The 17,661-nt window shown below is 45.2% G+C and overlaps 1 protein-coding gene and 1 pseudogene across 4 annotated transcripts in view; both read left to right on the top strand.

The window, feature by feature from the left end:
* Nucleotides 1-17,661, top strand: part of NUDT4 (nudix hydrolase 4) — a 109,626-nt gene that overhangs the window by 29,051 nt on the left and 62,914 nt on the right. The gene's annotated exons all lie outside the window — the stretch shown is intronic.
* On the top strand, nucleotides 14,092-14,209 carry LOC134937492 (5S ribosomal RNA; annotated as a pseudogene).

Below are 17,661 nucleotides of genomic sequence, written 5' to 3'. Positions count from 1 at the left end.
GAGGGGGCACTAAATTTAGGCGCAGTATACATTATATATATAGATATAAAGCTATAGGGGACATAACTCAGTTAGTCCCTGCAGTATATAGCGCTCTGGTGTGTGCTGGCATACTCTCACTCTGTCCCCCCAAAGGGCTTTTGTGGGTCCTGTCCTCGTTTAGAGCATTCCCTGTGTGTCTGCGGTGTGTCGGTACGGCTGTGTCGACATGTTGAAACTCCAGTGTCGACAAGGTGGAGACATATACACAATCCAATCCGTGACTTGATCCCGGCAATAAAAAATGTGTTATACATTTCTGACTTTAACCTCTATAAATGGGTTTTAGGTTTGGGGAGAAAAAACAGGCAGTGTTTTGTTCCCCCATCAGATGAATAAATGAAGTGTGTGAAAAGCGTGGGTTCCCCCGTTAAGAAACTGGTAATTTATAAAAAGTTACTGATGGCGTACCCTTTCCCGCCAGGAGGATAAGTTGCGCTGGGAGATATCCCCTAGGGTGGATAATGCGCTCACACGTTTGTCAAAAAAGGTGGCACTGCCGTCTTAGGATACGGCCACTTTAATAGGTACCTGTTGATAAAAAAAACAGGAGGCTATCCTGAAGTCTGTATTTACACACTCAGGTACTAGACTGAGACCTGCAGATAGTGCTGCTGCAGCGTGGTTGGTGACCCTGTCAAACAGGGATAATAGTTGGCAAACATAAAAACATATTAAAGACGTTGTCTTATATATGGGGGATGCACAGAGGGATATTTTGCCGGCTGGCATCCAAAATAAATGTAATGTCCATTCTGTCAGGAGGGTATTAGAGACCTGTCACTGGACAGGTGATGCTGACTTAAAAAGCGCATAGAGAGCCTTATAAGAGTGAGGAATTATTTGGGGATGGTCTCTGGGACCTCGTATCCACAGCAACTGCTGGGAAGAAATAATTTTACCTCAGGTTTCCTCACAGAAAAAGGTACAGTCCTTTCGGCTTCAGAAAAGCAAGCGGGTCAAATGGCGCTTCCTTTCTGTACAGAGACAAGGGTAGAGGGAAAAAGCTGCACCAGTCAGCCTGTTCCCAGAATCAAGATTCTTCCCCCGCCTCCTGTGAGTACACACCATGACGCGGGTGCTCCACAGGTGTAGCCAGGTACGGTGGGGGGCCGCCTCAAAAATTTCAGCAATTAGTGGGCTCGCTCACAGGTGGATCCCTGTTTCTTCCAAGTAGTATTTCAGGGGTACAAGCTGGAATTAGAGATGTCTCCCCCCCAGCCGTTTCCTAAAATATGCCTTGCTGACAACTCCCTCAAGCAGGGAGGCTGTGCTAGAGGCAATTAATAAGCGGTATTCCCAGCAGGTAATACTCAAGGTGCCCCTACTTCAACAAGGACGGGGTTACTATTCCACACGGGTTGGGGTACCGAAACCGCATGGTTCGGTGTGACCCATTTTATATTTAAAATCCTTGAACATAAAAAAATTCAAGTTCAAGATGGAATCGCTCAGGGCGGTTATTGCAAGCCTGGACGAGGGGGATTACATGGTATCCCGGGACATCAAGGATGCTTACCTGCATGTCCCCATTTACCATCCTCGCCAGGAGTACCTCAGATTTGTGGTACAGGATTACCATTACCAAGTCCAGACACTGCCGTTTGGACTGTACATGGCACCGAGGGTGTTTTATCAAGGTAATGGCCGAAATGATGATACTCCTTCAAAAAAAGGGAGTTGTAATTATCCCGTAATTGGACAATCTCGTTATAAGGGCGAGGTCCAAGGAGCAGTTGGTAGTCGGGGTAGCACTATTTTGGAAAGTGCTACAACAGCATAGGTGGATTCTAAACAGTCCAAAGTCACAGCTGGTTCCTATGACACGTCTACTGTTCCTGGGGATGGTTCTGGACATAAACCAGAAATAGTGTTTCTCCCGGAGGAGAAAGCCAAGGAGTTGTCATCTCTAGTCAGAGACCTCCTGAAACCAAAATAGGTAGCGGTGCATCATTGCACGCGAGTCCTGGGAAAAATGCTAGCTTCTTACGAAGCAATCCCATTAGGCAGGTTCCATACAAGAACTTTTCAGAGGGACCTGTTGGACAAGTGGTCCGGATCGCATCTTCCGATGCATAGGCTGATAACCCTGTCTCCAAGGACCAGGGTATCTCTACTGTGGTGGCTGCAGAGTGCCCATCTTCAAGAGGGCCGCAGGTTCGGCATACAGGACTAGGTCCTAGTGACCATGGATTCCAGCCTTTGAGGCTGGGGGGCAGTCACATAGGGAAGAAACTTCCAGGGACTTTGGTCAAGTCAGGTTATTTCCCTACACATAAATATTCTGGATCTGAGGGCCATTTACAATGCCCTGAGGCCAGCAAGGCCTCTGCTTCAAAACCAGCCGGTACTGATCCAATCAGACAACATCACGGCAGTCGCCCATGTAATCAACAGGGCGGCACAAAAAGCAGGATGGCGATGGCAGAAGCCACAAGGATTCTCCGATAGGCGGAAAATCATGTGTTAGCACTGTCAGCAGTGTTCATTCCCGGAGTGGACAACTGGGAAGCAGATCTTCTCAACAGACACGACCTCCACCCGGGAGAATGGGGACTTCCTCCAGAAGTCTTCCAATAGGATTGTACACCATTGGGAAAGGCCACAGGTGGACATGATGGCGTCCCGCCTTAACAAAAAGCTATAAAAGATATTGCTCCAGGTCAAGGGACCCTCAGGCGATAGCTATGGACGCTCTGGTAACACCGTGGGTGTACCAGTCGGTTTAGGTGTTCTCCCCTCTGCCTCTCATACCAAAGGTACTGAGAATAATAAGAAGGCGAGGAGTAAGAACGATACTCGTGGATGGCCAAGAAGAGCTTGGTACCCAGAACTTCAAGAATTTATATCAGAGGACCAATGGCCTCTGCCACTCAGTCAGGACCTGCGGCAGCAGGGGCCCTGTCTGTTCCAAGACTTACCGCGGCTGCGTTTGACGGCATGGCGGTTGAACGCCGGATCCTGAAGGAAAAGGGTATTCCGGAGGAAGTAATTCCTACGCTTACTAAAGCCAGGAAAGAGGTTACAGCAACTCATTATCACCGCATATGGCGAAAATATGTTGCATGGTGTGAGGCCGAAAGGGCCCCAACAGAGGAATTTCAACTAGGTCGATTTCTGCATTTCCTGCAAGCAGGAGTGACTATGGGCCTTAAATTGGGTTCCATTAAGGTACAGATCTCGGCTCTGTCGATTTTCTTTCAAAAAAGAACTAGCTTCAGTACCTGAAGTTCAGACATTTATAAAAGGAGTGCTGCATAGTCAGCCCCCGTTTGTGCCTCCTGTGGCACCTTGGGATCTCAACGTGGTGTTGAGTTTTCTTAAAATCACTTTGGTTTGAACCACTAAAAACCGTGGATCTGAAATATCTCACATGGAAGGTGGTTATGTTATTTGCCTTGGCTTCTGCCAGGCGAGTATCAAAATTGGCGGCTTTGTCTTGTAAAAGCCCTTATTTGATTTTCCATATGGATAGGGCAGAATTGAGGACTCGTCCCCAGTTTCTCCCTAAGGTGGTGTCAGCGTTTCACCTGAACTAGCCTATTGTGGTGCCTGCGGCTACTAAGGATTTGGAGGACTCCAAGTTGCTAGACGTTGTCAGGGCCCTGAAAATATATGTTTCCAGGACGGCTGGAGTCAGAAAATCTGACTCGCTGTTTATCCTATATGCACCCAACAAGCTGGGTGCTCCTGCTTCTAAGCAGACTATTGCTCGTTGGATTTGTAGTACAATTCAGCTTGCACATACTGTGGCAGGCCTGCCACAGCCAAAATCTGTCAATGCCCATTCCACAAGGAAGGTGGGCTCATCTTGGGCGGCTGCCCGAGGGGTCTCGGCTTTACAACTTTGCCGAGCAGCTACTTGGTCAGGGGCAAACACGTTTGCAAAATTCTACAAATTTGATACCCTGGCTGAGGAGGACCTGGAGTTCTTTCATTCGGTGCTGCAGAGTCATCCGCACTCTCCCGCCCGTTTGGGAGCTTTGGTATAATCCCCATGGTCCTTACGGAGTTCCCAGCATCCACTAGGACGTTAGAGAAAATAAGAATTTACTCACCGGTAATTCTATTTCTCGTAGTCCGTAGTGGATGCTGGGCGCCCATCCCAAGTGCGGTTTATCTGCATTACTTGTACATAGTTATTGTTAACTAAATCGGGTTATTGTTGAGCCATCTGTTGAGAGGCTCTATTGTTTCATACTGTTAACTGTGTTTCATATCACGAGTTGTACGGTGTGATTGGTGTGGCTGGTATGAGTCTTACCCGGGATTCAATATCCTTCCTTATTGTGTACGCTCGTCCGGGCACAGTACCTAACTGAGGCTTGGAGGAGGGTCATAGTGGGAGGAGCCAGTGCACACCAGGTAGTCTAAGATCTTTCTAGAGTGCCCAGCCTCCTTCGGAGCCCGCTATTCCCCATGGTCCTTACGGAGTTCCCAGCATCCACTACGGACTACGAGAAATAGAATTACCGGTGAGTAAATTCTTATTTTTTTTATTGCCGGGATCAAGTCACGGATGTTCCTAGTGGATTGTGTATATGTCTCAACCTTGTCGACACTGGAGTCAGACTCCGTGTCGACATCTGTGTCTGCCATCTGAGTGAGCGGGCGTTTTTGAGCCCCTGATGGCCTTTGAGACGCCTGGGCAGGCGCGGACTGAGAAGCCGGCTGTCCCACAGCTGTTACGTCATCCACCCTTTTATGTAAGGAGTTGACACTATCGGTTAATACCTTTCACCTAACCATCCACTCTGGTGTCGGCCCCACAGGGGGCGACATCACATTTATCGGCATCTGCTCCGTCACCATATAAGCCTCCTCATTAAACATGTCGACACAGCCGTACCGACACACCGCACACACACAGGGAATGCTCTGACTGAGGACAGGACCCCACACAGCCCTTTGGGGAGACAGAGAGAGAGTATGCCAGCACACACCAGAGCGCTATATAATGTGGGGATTAACACTATAACTGAGTGAAATTTCCCCAATAGCTGCTTGTATATATAATATTGCGCCTAAATTTAGTGCCCCCCCTCTTTTTAACCCTTTGAGCCTGAAAACTACAGGGGAGAGCCTGGGGAGCTTTCTTCCAGCTGCACTGTGAAGAGAAAATGGCGCCAGTGTGTCTGAGGGAGATAGCTCCGCCCCTTTTTCGCAGACTTTTTTCCCGCTTTTTTCTGGATTCTGGTAGGGGTATTTACCACATATATAGCCTCTGGGGCTATATATTGTGGTATTTTTGCCAGCCAAGGTGTTTTTATTGCTGCTCAGGGCGCCCCCCCCCCCAAGCGCCCTGCACCCTCAGTGACCGGAGTGTGAAGTGTGTATGAGGAGCAATGGCGCACAGCTGCAGTGCTGTGCGCTACCTTGGTGAAGACTGATGTCTTCTGCCGCCGATTTTCCGGACCTCTTCTTGCTTCTGGCTCTGTAAGGGGGACGGAGGCGCGGCTCCGGGACCGAACACCAAGGCTGGGCCTGCGGTCGATCCCTCTGGAGCTAATGGTGTCCAGTAGCCTAAGAAGCCCAAGCTGGCTGCAAGCAGGCAGGTTCGCTTCTTCTCCCCTTAGTCCCTCGCTGCAGTGAGCCTGTTGCCAGCAGGTCTCACTGAAAATAAAAAACCTAATTCTATACTTTCTTTCTAGAAGCTCAGGAGAGCCCCTAGTGTGCATCCAACCTCGGCCGGGCACAAAATCTAACTGAGGCTTGGAGGAGGGTCATAGTGGGAGGAGCCAGTGCACACCAGGTGACCTAAAGCTTTCTTTAGTTGTGCCCAGTCTCCTGCGGAGCCGCTATTCCCCATGGTCCTTACGGAGTTCCCAGCATCCACTAGGACGTCAGAGAAAAGTGATATTTATATTAGAATGTGTGAAAAGTTGGCCCTTTGTTTGCTAACCAGATTGGCTTTTGTTGTTCCTCGTATTGGCCCTGGTTGGCCTTCAGTTGTCCTCCCATTCCAGCCCAGTAAATCTGCCCAGGTTTGAGGCTTTTTTTTTTTTTTTTGCTTTTTTTTTTGCAGTATTCTACATAGTTGCAAGCATTGCTGACATGATCTACTTTGAGCTTTTATCCTATATCAGCACATTGTGGTAGCGAGTTGTGGATTTTCTAGGTTTCTGATTTGTGAATGATTACTCAATTACCTTTTTAAGAATTCTAACCAACAATTTTCAGAGATTATCAATGCCTGGGACATGGCAGTGGATATGCTTGACATAGTATTATATCCATAATCTGTGCAGAACATGAACAAACTGAATTGTTGGCTGCTGTTTTATGTTTTGTGTGTAGGTCTGATTTATTGTGTGTGTGAACTTGGCCATGCACTCCCCACCCCATTGATAACCTTCCACACCCCTATGACATTGCACACTTTCACTCACCATTAAGCTATGCCCCCAAAGTGTTGTGTTGGAAAAAGATTCTAATATCTTAGGCTGACAGAAGAGCTCAGGGAGGAGATGAAGTGATTGTGGAAAAACAGTGGAACTGTATCAGCAAACAGACTTACTAGATAGAACCATCGATGGAAGTAGGTCAAGTCCTAGGACAAGGATACTGTAATATTCTTTTACTTTAATAATATGCATAGATTACTCTGCACTCTGCAAATGCACCATTCTGTAAATATAATCTATTTTGTATGTGGATATATAGTATAATACAATTTAATATTTTATTGAATTTTTTTTTTGCTTGGTTAAACCATTGCAGGTCATGCAGGTCATCAGTGCCTAGAGCTGGGAGAAAACAACACACTACTAATACCCACATGTAAATGGAAGCTACTCATGTCCAAGGTGCTAGTTTTATGTAAACTGGTGACCCTCAGAAATAATGTGTAGCATGTAATACACAGTGGGTGAGAGGTACCTGGGGTGCTCCATTTAGATGCTTAACTGCAGGGGGTGACCTTCTTGCAGCTTCCTGGTGTGAGAAGAAATGTCTGCTATGCCCAAAGCAGGACTCTATTTGTGTTTAGCCATGTTACATAGCGAAACCCTGTATGTTTGGGTGGTATATGCATGGCCGCCCAAAAGCAATTAAATACTGACTGGGTGTCCAAACATCATGTTTAGATGGGAAAAATAGACGCCCATACACAATTGAATTGCCCCCCAAGATGGAAATATAACATGTCTACTGAATATTCTAAAGAATGCATAGTATAAAATGCCTGCTGCTAATATTCAAACAAAACTGCATTTGCTGTATTATAGAAAGAGCAGGAACTGCCATTGTGTTTGCTCTGCTAACTTTGTTGTCTTTTGATTGGTGTTTCAGAATAGTGTTGTGTGATACAGAAACCTAATAAAGGCTTAGCACAGTTCTGACTTCTACAAAAGTCATCCCCATGCTTCCTTAGTCTCAATTAAACAAAATCATAAATTATTTTGTACCTGAATTTGAGCTCTGCTATATTAAAGCATACAATAAGTCTGGAGTGCCATATGAATGCTTTCTCTATATGGTATCGGAAGTCCGATACCATATAGAATTTGGGAAGTTCCTTAGGGTATTATATGAATATGTAGCGGGAGTTTCTTTAGCTGTGTAGGGAATCAGAGACTGGAAATGTACGTAGCCATGCATAGAATAAATAGTGTGCTTTTGTTTTGTTACATTTTAATGGTACAGAAAATGTTTAAGTCACCATGTATTTCTTTGGCTTCATCTATACTCTATTAATAAACATTTTGCGTGTTCATAAAAAAAAAACCCAGATTGCATTTTGGAAAATCAGTAGCTTATATTTTTTATTTTGAAGCATCACTATCCATTTAGCAATGTTAAGGTTACACTATTACTGCATGTTGATATGGTTTTCATATAATAACTCAGTCTTAGGGGTATATTTAATAAGTCGGGTCCATTCCGACATGCAGTTGTCGGAATGGACCCGACAACCCCTATTCAAAAGAGCGGCCAAATCCGACTGTCTGATTTGGCCGTTCCCTGTTTTCTGACCTGCTGTTAGCGCTGCGGGTGACAGCAACTGCAGAGGCAGTGGTCAGTGGCACCGGGGGTGAGTGGGGAGCGGTCAGTGGCACCGGGGGTGAGTGGAGAGCGGTCAGTGGCACCGGGGGTGAGTGGGGAGCGGTCAGTGGCGCCGGGGGTGAGTGGGGAGCGGTCAGTGGCGCCGGGGGTGAATGGGTAGCGGCGCCGGGGGTGAGTGGGCAGCGGCCAGCGGCGCCGGGGGTGAGTGGGCAGCGGCCAGCGGCGCCGGGGGTGAGTGGGGAGCGGCCAGCGGCGCCGGGGGTGAGGGGAGAAGGGGGAGCGGTCAGCGGCAACGGAGGTGAGGGGGGAGCAGGGAGGTGAGTGGATGTCTGCGGCGGTGGGGGGAGCGGATGGGGAGAGGAGACGGGGGAGCAGCGGCAGCAGCAGCGGAGGCTCACGGCAGCGTCTACCCGGCTCCAGCAAGCGGGTCGTCACTTGCTGGAGCCGAGTGAACGCTGCCGCTGGGTCCCTGCTCACCCCGCTGCTCCCCCGTCTCCTGCTCTCAGATCACTTCTCAATACGACTTTTTTTTTTTTAAAGTCGGATTGAGATTGTTGGAAACGGGGCTAAAACCTGTCGGGTTTGGCCCCACTTCCGACAATGCACGCTGATCGGCGTTCATTCCGACAAGTCTGGTTTCCCAACTTGTTGGAATAAATCGGGCCGTAATGAATAGGTCGGAACCCCTTCCGACCTAAAACTGTCGGAAGCTGCCATCTTCCCGACAAGACTGCAGCTTCCGACATTTATTGAATATACCCCTTACTCTTTGTAAAGTACTTAAGAGCACGTGACTCATGTCAAGGTATTTTACCTCCTTGTAAAAAATGAAAAAAGGGTAAAAAACTTTTTCATGTGGCTTCTTTGACTTAACACTTGTTTGTTATGTAATGTATAGAATGTTAAATAACTTCAGCTGATAGCTTTATGTAGGGCTGTGGTCAGATGACTGCTTGTCTGTCAGATACCACTTGTTTCCGTGAGATGCCACGAATGTCATTCTAAAGGTGTCAGATAGCAGCAATGCGTAGCATAGCACATTAATGAAACCATTTATGTACAGTAATAGTCTACATGTATGCACGTTGAGAGATTACTAAAGAGAGCATTAAGTGCAGCAATAAACACAGATGCAGCAGGCTGTTTATTGAGAAAATTAATGAAGTTTGTTAACTTAATATCAAACATTATATCTGAATCTATTACTGTAACCTTTTGGCTAATTCAATCAGCACCTTAGGGCGGTATCCTTTTAGCCCTGATGCTCTTTCGGCTGATAAAAAGGTACAGATATCGCGATGTTTGACCGATAGTCGTTATCGCGATACCCAATTAGAGGCTGTTTTTATCAGCCAAAATTGGACCCGTGACCGTGCGATAACACATGGTATCAGGGATAAGTTCCCAACCCCATGTGTTTTCGTGGCTCTGGTGGCCCGAAGCATAATTCCGGATAAGTGCTGGCATTGGGAGATAAGGATGCTGGCATTCCTATTAGCAGCGGAAAAGCACCACTGCTAATAGGATACTGCCCTTAGGGGTACATTTACTAAGCAGTGATAAGAGCGGAGAAGTTGCCCATGGCAACCAATCATCACTGAAGTAACATCTATAATTTGCATACTATAAAATGATAGAGCTGCTGATTGGTTGATGGGGAAATTTCTCCACTGGCTCACTTCTCCACTCTTATCACTGCTTAGTAAATGTTCCCCATAGTCACATAAGAGAAAACTTTGTTTATCGTTTGTACGACCCAGCTCTGCAGTAGGTACAGTTTGCCAGTAAATCAGAGTGCAATTCATTCATTGTGATTTGCTGGTATACTTCACTAACAAATGGGTGGAACTTTTGGTCGGGGTATGGGACAGCTAGGTGTGGGTGAATCCCTACAAAAGTAAAAATGGCATGACACAAGACTTTATACATCCGTACCTGGGGCAGAAACACCACTGCAGTGCTACTTTTCCATGTCCTTCTGTTTCTATCCTTCTTGCCAACGACTTCATTAAATTTTAGAGATGTGCGGGTTCGGATTTACTCGGGTCTCAAAACGGCTTCATATTGGCTCACGGATGTCACGCGTTTTGGATAGCTAATAAGAAAAATCTGAAAAACCCGAGTAAATCAGAGTAAAACCGAACCCGCACATCTCTAATTAAATTACATCCTGGGCCATGGGTTGTGTATTTTTTTTTTTTTTTCTTTTTTTAAAGCATTGTGACAATTGATGCCTTTTTGATAAGTTGTTTACTTTGAACCCCATTTTATCTGTTCTGCAACAGACAATTGGAGAATTAATATTTGGGAGAGGTGTAAATGACTGATTAAAACAAAAGTGAAGTAAGTCATTAACTAGCGCTTGACTGCCAATAGTATATTTACGTAATTGTTGGGTGATCTTTGTCCCTTTAGGTTCCAGTGAAGATGGTGACCAGTGACAGTATCTAATGGTTTAGAGTCTATTTTGAGGGATGGTCACATCCAATATTCGTATTTATTTAGGCAGTACCTGCACAAATTAGACATTTGGTTTTGGAAGATTTTGAATTTCCACAAAGTAGCTTTAGGTTGCTTATTTCTCTTCACAATTAAAATGGGCAACAAGGTAGCTCAATAAAGCATAACAAACAGCCTGCTGCATCTGTGTTTATTGCTGCACTTAATTCTCTCTTTAGTATTTGGTACTGTAGTCTGGTGAAACCAGATAAGTGGGGCACATAGGGGCAGATGTATTTACCTGGAGAAGGCATAAGAAAGTGATAAGTGCAAAGTGATAAACGCACCAGCCAATCAGCTCCAATGTGTAAATTAACAGGAGCTGATTGGCTGGTGTGTTTATCACCTTGCACTTATCACTGGTTTATCACTTTCTTATGCCGTCTCCAGGCTCAACACATCTGCCACTAGGGGTGATATTTCCCTTATCTATGGGCCTCATAATGATTTCTGCAGTGCAGGGGTATTATACTACACAGACACACTGTATATGCATACAACCTTGATTTCTACTTGACCCTGATGGGTTGAAATAAAGTTCACTAGTTTGCCTCAGTCCTCTGTTTGCTATCCTCATATTTTAGAAGTCAAGTACATATTTATTTTGCCTTGTATTTGATTATCTGAGACAGGGTTAACATGTATACAGTTCTTATTGTTTTACTATTTGTTATATTTAAGTGGTCTCATTTAATTCTCTTGCAAATTGCTTTAGCAATAGTGTCACCTGCTGGCTGTAGATAAATGCAATTTTCAGTTTGGCTTGTTTTCACACAATGTTCAGGGAAATGATCTTTTAGAATAAAAAATAAAAATTCCCTACACTTAATGAGTGATGTACATCGCATATGGCTCCCCCTATTTGCTGACTTTTACCATATTCCCATTCTGATGACCGGAATATGCACCCACCTTCACCATTGTGCGGTATTGTACATTATATTTCTTGGGCACTGTGCCATGAAGTCTTAAGGCCCATACACACTTGACGATAAAATGAGCGACGTTGTTCATTTCAGCCCTCCTCAACGATGTCGCTCATTATATCGTCAAGTGTGTATGCATCTGACGACCACCGATGCGCTGCCCCGCGGGACGTTAACGACCCTCGCTTATCTGTGGAGCATGTATGCTCAATTTCCACTATGGTCGTTACCGACCAGAGACGTCGTTGAATGTGTATTGTGTGAACGACCAACGACCAAGCCACTGTTCACCAGCCCTGTTCCCAGCTCATTATTTTAATAAACTGTTAAGCTTGGATGCTTCAACGATGAATGGTCGTTGGTAGTGTGTATGCTCATGTCATTTGCTCAGCTGTTCAAGGGAAGTCGTTAACGACATGTGCATCGTCAAGTGTGTATGGGCCTTTAGAGCAGCCAGAGCGACACAGAATGCCTGCTGTGCTCTGGCCATTAACATCAGTGGTTAGCTCTAATAGTTTCTGTACAACTCCTCCACTGCCCGTTTCCAAAGAGGATCAAAGAATATGTGCTATGTTTATTTTCTGAAATCTGGAAGTACACATACAAGTAGCATTTAAGTTATATCCTAGTATACAGTAGATTTCAGTAAGGTAGCCTGTTACAGTTGGACCCATAGAAATTTCTTACATCAAGACATAATAGACGCTCTACGATAGGATATGCTATAAACCTTGTTCAAAATACTGTTTTAGTGTTTTAAATGGCTTTCTTTTATTGCATGAAAGACTTTCTATATAGCTAAATCTGGGCTTTGCTATATTAAAAAATGGTATTTAAGATGTAAGTACATCCAAACACTGTATATAAGCTTATTTTAACCGGGGTTTCATCAATACTATTCTTGCCTACCTTAGTAGAACGTGTCTTCAGGGTTTCTGTCTGAGATGTGTAAAACAAATAATCCAACAAAATAGACTGTGATCTGTATATGATCAAAGAAATCCTGAAAACGTGCTGTTGGTGGTGTATGAGAAACTAGATTTGGGAAACACTGCTTTAGACCATTTAGGGATCTATTTACTAAGCCTTGGATGGAGATAGTCGCAGGAAATAAAGTATCAGCCAATCGGCTCCTGACTGTCCATTTTTCAAACACAGCTGGTGACATGGCAGTTAGGAGCCGATTGGCTGGTGCTTTATCTTCACCCAGGGCTTAGTAAATAGACCCCTTAGGGTGAGATGTACTAAGCAGTGATAAAAGTTGAGAAGTGAGCCAGTGGAAAAGTTGCCCATAACAACCAATCGGCTGCTCTGTATATTATTATAGTATGCAATTATAAATGTTATGTCAATGCTGATTTGTTTGTTCTCCACTGACTAAAGGGCCCTACACACTTTGCGATCCGCTGCCGAACTACCCGACGGCGGGTAAAGGCGATGGCCGACCTGGCGGCGGGGGGATGGGAGGAGTGAAGTTTCTTCACTCCCCCTGTCACCCGGCTCCATAGCAGTGCAGGCAGATATGGACGATGGATATGGCTCTCGTGATCAAGCCTTCCTAGGTGAAACGTACGTCGAGCGACGTCCCCCGTGACGTCACCGCGGCAACGCCCAGTCCGGAAACGGGCGGCCGCGTCTCTCACATTCAGCGGGTGCAGGCCGGAGGGACATCTGGACAAACAGTGGTAACACACAGCGTGGTCACGGTATTATACCCCTCGATCACCAACCAGACTATTACTCTCTCCCCTACAGACATTTACTCCTGCGAGGCACTTTTACAGCTACAGGACTTTTGTTTAAATTACTCATTGAGTGCACCATCTCCCCGCTTATGCCCTTATGGATGTCAATTTATGACATATTACTTATACTATCTACCATGAACTAATCCATTACTGCATGTTATTGTCTAACAGTAGTTTTAGATTGGAAGATATTCTTCTATGCTATGCCAGTTTCTAAGGTTCAAGAAGTTTTTGTGAGCCAGCCCTGAGCTCAAAATTATTTTCTTCATGAGTTATGTCTTCAATAATGTTATCCTCTAAACAGGAGACTGCAAGGCGCAAGTAATCACTATACTATGCGATGTTAGTCTCCAATCAGGAGGCTATAGGATTCAAGTATTGTTTCTTGTGAGCCAGCCTTGAGCTCTAAACCTATACCTTTTGATCTACCTGTACTTATGGAGCAAACAGCAACATACATTCCTTAATATTTATATTGTTCCTGTTCCCTATTTATGGTGCAAATAATAGTGCACATTCTTTGGTATATACATTTACAGTGTTCTCATTGATTACTTGCTTTATAATTTTGAGTGAGCCAGCTTTGAGCTCTTAATATACCCATTGTACAGAACCTGCCATATACAAAACATATTTTGTGAATGTATATTTTCTTCACACTATCCTCTAGAAATCACTTGAGCGGTGTGTTGATTCCCCTGTGATTTTCTCATTTTAGAGAGTTATATACCTCTCTACTATACTATTTCTGTCTCTTCTCCAAATTTTTCTTGCCACACACTCCTTTCTGGAAATATCCTTCGGACCATTTTTTCCTGATCCATGCAAAGCGCAAACTAAGTAGAGTGTGACCTATCTTTCTCCTTTATCAAACGGCCCACGGCCATACTACTCTGAATACGCCCGATCTTGTCCAATCTCGGAAGCTAAGCAGATATGGCCTGGTCAGTAATAGGAAGGGAAACCTCCTGAGAATACCAGGTGCAGTGGGCAATTTTTAAGGAAAAGAGACCATTTTCAAAACAGTCTTTTGTCTGGAAAAATCAATTAAACAGTGTGGTACCGATTCATCTGAGTACAGAATCAGTGGTGGTTCTCTCTTTCCTTCTCCCATATCTTTCCTCTCCCAACCCCCACTCCATTTCCCAACCCCCACAAACCCCCAACCCCCTCCCGTTTTTTCACTAACCCCCCCCCTCCCACCATCACCAAGGGGAGTCCTTTCATTCTTCCCGTCCATTCAGCACATCCATCCTTAGCTCTTGTGAAACCTTAGAAGCTCTGCACATACTGTCTATTAAAGATATCCATAATCCTGGCATACACAGTGATTCCCTGGACACCCGGGACCTTAAGATACTTTTTAGTATCTTCTATCATTTTTTTGATATTTTCACCTATTCAACTATCTTATACCTCATTTGTTAAAAAGGTTAAATAAGATTTTTATACATACATAACAACAGACACGAGTCTCAAATTTTTGACAAAACGGTTTTTTATTTTAAGGATTGATTAAAGGTTAAGTTTTATTATTTTTCTTCACACATTATCTCTAACATAACAAAAGAGTGCTCCCAAAAAAGTTTTTTTTGTCTTTTTCTCCTGTCTTCCCAACTGCATGCACAAGCGACAGGGCACCAGCGATGAACGAGCGCGGGGCCGCGCATCGTTCATCGCTGGTGCCTCCACACTGAAAGATATGAACGGTATCTCGTTCATTAATGAACAAGATCGTTCATATTTTTCAGTATTACTACCCAGTATGTAGGGCCCATCACTTTTATCACTGCTTAGTACATCTCCCCCTTAGTCTCATATAGAGCTGCTCTCAGTGTTTCAGATAGTCTGCTTTCTGGGTTGTCAAGAAGTACTCGTGGTCTATCTTGTGATGCTGTGAAAATATAGACTGAGTTCCACCTAGATTTGGTTGTTTATCCAAAGATGTTGATCTTTTCAGCCAGACAAGTATTATCCTGCTTTGTGTTCAAATGTTGATAAGAATGTGAGGCAGCCACTTTACATAGCCTAGACCTGTGAAGCAATTCTTGTTTTTATTAGGAATGCTCATGGCTGTGTGACTGCCCAACCAAGCCTGATCTGCAGACTGTGTTGGTGTCTAACATAAGCGTACACACATGCCTGCTGCTTCATTATTATCAGAGCCTGTCAGTGAGATTACACCTTTGTGCAGCTTAAAAAAAACTGAAGAGCTCAATTCTATAGATTGTGGTGTGGAAAGAGAATAGTTTAGTTCCAGTCCTGCGCTAAACAGCAAACCATTTGAAAATGTTCTTATGGATGCAAGTATTTTAGTTTTGTATACAACTAGAAACCCAATAATATAAAAGCACATAAAATGTGTTTTTATTTGTATCAAAGTAATAGGACATACTATTATCACCACCAGATACGTACTATACCACACCACACTATTCATGATACATGCAAAGTTAAAGTATATGGCACCTTATTGGAAAAGTCACATAAACCATGATGTCAGCAGTATTTGCCATCCCTTGTTGCTTAGGGGTATATTCAATTGCAGTTGAAAGCTGCCGTCTGTCGGAAAGACGGCAATTTTCGGCTTTTTTAGGTCGGAATGGATTCTGACCTAATCAATGTACCCCAAAATTATCCCGACTTGTCGGAAATCACGTGGATCGGCAGATTAGCCACTGATCCGCATGCTTCTGTTGGAAACGGGGCCAAATCCGACAATCCGATATGTGGTAGCTGAGAGGAGGAGACACGGGAGAGCAGTGGGGCGATGGAGGAGAGCAATGCTACAGCAGCGTAGCAGAAGGATGTGGCACAGCCGCCAGACCTCACGGCAGCGTCCACCCGGCTCCAGTAAGCAAGGTCTCGCTTGCTGGAGCTGGGTGGACGCTGCCGTGAGGTCTGGCGGTGGTGCCCCATCCTCCGGCTATGCTGCTATAGCGCTGCTCTTCCCGCTGGTCTCCCCCCATCTCCTCTCAGCACCCTCATCTCAATCTGACTTTTTTAAAGTCTGATTGAGATGGTCATTAAATAGCCCTTGTCTGATCCATTCCAACAAATGCTGATCTGAATGGATCCGACTTTAATTGAATATACCCCATTAATCAGAATACTAAATTAGTGTGATGTGTACCTAGAGATCAGGTTCCAGCCTAGGTATCTCGCAAATGGCAATCTCTATTAGTCATTATGGTTCTACTTATTGGCGGAAGGAAACTTGTATAGTCATAACACCCACCATCCAGTCTCTCCTCACCTCATCATTTATTATATAATATCTCACACCACAAGGGTTCCGCAACGCCTTCCATATCAAATAACAAATGAGCAAACAAGAAAACATGACTTAACAGTACAAAACAATTCAGGGCCAAATGTCATATGGAATTTTTCACTAAGTGAATGTGCAGAAGTTTTCTGGACTACGGGCCCAATTCAGATCTGATCGCAGCAGCAAATTTGTTCTATAATGGGCAAAACCATGTGCACTGCAGGGGGGGGAGGGGTCAGATATAACGTGCAGATAGAGTTAGTTTTGGGTGGGGTGTGTTCAAACTGTAGTCTAAATTAGTGTAAAAATAAAGCAGCCAGTATTTACCCTGCACAGAAACATAATAACCCACCCAAATCTAACTCCGTCTGCACGTTATATCTGCCCCACCTGCACGGCGGCGATGCTTTTGTACCTGAAGAGTAGCTCTCCGGGTTGCAGCGGCTCCGTGTGATGTCACGGCGCGGCCTGCCCCCGGCATGGTTTGGCCATGCCTGCGTTGCCCGGACCGTACCCCCAAAAATTCGGCCCAACACCGCCGGCCCGCCCCCTCCCGCCTAACTGACACCTCTGCCTGTCAATTGGTCAGAAATGCCGATAGCATCTCTGGCATGTGTTGGTGCACTGTGGCGCATGCGCAGTTCAGACCTGATCGCCCGCTGTGCGAAAACGCACAGCAGCGATCAGGTCTGAATTAGGCCCATGGTGTTGCCCATTAGAGAACAATTTTGCTGCTGCAATCAGGTCTGAATTAGGCCCTATGTACACATGCACACATAGGAGGGTATCCAATTAGAGGTGAAACAACATCGGATGCGAAAAATGTACATTTCTCTTACGTCCTAGAGGATGCTGGGGTCCAAATTAGTACCATGGGGTATAGACTGGTCCACCAGGAGCCATTGGCACTTCAAGAGTTTGAGAGTGTGGGCTGGCTCCTCCCTCTATGCCCCTCCTACCAGACTCTGTTTAGAAAATGTGCCCGGAGGAGCCGGCACAGCTAGGGGAGCTCTCCAGAGCTTTTCTAGAAAAAAGTTATTTTGGAGTTTTTTTATTTTACAGGGAGGCTGCTGGCAACAGCCTTCCTGCAGCGTGAGACTAAGGGGGGGGGGGGGGGGGGGGGGGGAGGGAGAGTAGTGTCCGTCCTGCGGGGTCTGAGCCACTATCTCCGCTG

This window comes from Pseudophryne corroboree, chromosome 6 (genome assembly GCF_028390025.1).
Source record: "Pseudophryne corroboree isolate aPseCor3 chromosome 6, aPseCor3.hap2, whole genome shotgun sequence".
Classification (NCBI taxonomy): Eukaryota; Metazoa; Chordata; class Amphibia; order Anura; family Myobatrachidae; genus Pseudophryne; species Pseudophryne corroboree.
Note: the sequence above shows the minus strand (reverse complement) of the source record. Positions and strands in the feature narration are given on the sequence as shown.